The sequence below is a fragment of the Monodon monoceros genome, unplaced genomic scaffold (genome assembly GCF_005190385.1).
Source record: "Monodon monoceros isolate NGI ecotype Baffin Bay Population unplaced genomic scaffold, NGI_Narwhal_1 Super_Scaffold_9, whole genome shotgun sequence".
NCBI lineage: Eukaryota > Metazoa > Chordata > Mammalia > Artiodactyla > Monodontidae > Monodon > Monodon monoceros.
This window is the reverse complement of record NW_021703786.1, coordinates 37,717,825-37,719,539: the sequence shown is the minus strand read 5'-3', so window position 1 is coordinate 37,719,539 and position 1,715 is coordinate 37,717,825.

The following is a 1,715-nucleotide window of genomic DNA, read 5'->3' as shown; positions in this document are numbered from 1 at the left end:
AAAATTTATTTAGTTTTGGCTGCGTTGGGTCTTCGTTGCTGCCCGTGGGCTTTCTCTAGTTGTGGAGAGCGGGGGCTACTTTTTGGGATGCGCGGGTTTCTCATTGAGGTGGCTTCTCTTGCTGTGGAGCATGGGCTCTAGGCACGCGGGCTTCAGTAGTTGTGGCTCACAGGCTCAGTAGTAGTGCACGGACTTAGTTGCTCCGCGGCATGTGGGTTCTTCCCGGACCAGGGCTTGAACCCGTGTCCCGTGCATTGGCAGGCAGATTCTTAACCACTGCGCCAGCAGGGAAGTTCCTCGCAGCCACCACTTATTAAGCGCTTGCTGTGTGCCTGCCCTCAGCAAAGCCCCAGGGAAGCCTGGGAAGTAGGTGCGCTTAACCCCTTGTCACCGGGAGGACAGGGGCCCGGGGAAATCTGCGAGGTCCCCTTGCTTGCTTTGGATCCGGTGAAATGCCACCTCTACCCCAGAGGCAGCAGCGCGGGAAGCGCCTTGGAGATCCCTGGAGCCACTCAAGGCGGGGCGGGGGGGAGGACTGAGTCCCAAGAGTTCCAGGGACTTGCTTGAGGACACACAGGACTGGGGGTGTGAGGACCAGACTACTTTTTTGAAAGGGGACTGGACAACCCCTCCCCACCCCCAGCTTTGCTCAGATCAGAAGCAGCCCACCGAGTCAGGTGATTGCAGGTTTTACTAGTTCGTTAATGAAGGTGTAAGCATGACGTCACTCCCACGTGACCACTGCCCAATACCAGATACCCGACCCTTGTGTTTCCCCCTTCCAGCCAGTGCCCCACCCCTTGACTAATTTGCTTTTCCTAGAACTTCATGTAAACAGTATCATATAGTATGCACTTTCAGGGTCGTTTCTTTTTTTCAACATTTTATGTGTGAGGTTAATCCTTGTGGTTGTATCTTTTTCATCACTGAATAGTATTCCATTGTGTACATATTCCACAATTTATCTGCCTGCGGTTGATGGGCGTTTGGGTTGTTTTTGACTGTTATGAATAAACGTACTGTGGACATTCTTGAACATGGTGCTCCTTGCAGGTGGCTGCGTCTTGTCCTCAGTGTACCTTGAGTTTTATGAGGACTTGCCAGGCCTTTTTCCGAAGTGGTTGTACCATTTTTACACTCCTGCCAACAATTTTGAGAGTTACGTTTGGTGCTCAGTCCCTTTAGTTCTAGCCATCTGGTGAGTGTGAAGTCGTCGCTCACTGGCTTAAGTTTGCATTCACCTGATGACCCATGACGTTGAACCTTTTTCATCCACTCCTTGACCGTTTGGATATCTACTTTTGTGAAGTGCCTGTTTAAGTTTGTTTGTTTGTTTTTTGTTTTGGAGTTCTTTTTATTGTCTGGTTATTAGTCCTTTGTCAGATATATTTATTGAGAATATCCTATCCTAGCAGATTTAAAAAAAATAAGTGTGTGTTGTGTCACAGAATTTGGAAACAAAACAAGGCTGAGGAGTGAGTCATAACATACAAGGAAATAGAAGAGGATCCTGGGGTCAGAGGGGGTCTTGACTTGAGCTGAGTCAGGGCTGGCTGCAATCCTGAGCAAGACGTAATCTCGTGTGTCTCAGGTGATTTCTTTGTCTCCAAATAAACTTGAGTGGTGTGGGGAAGCCAGAAGAAGTTTCTGGAAATTCCATCAACTGGCTATGCTGTTTCCCATGCTGGGCCTTTGCATGCGCTGCTGTGCAAGCA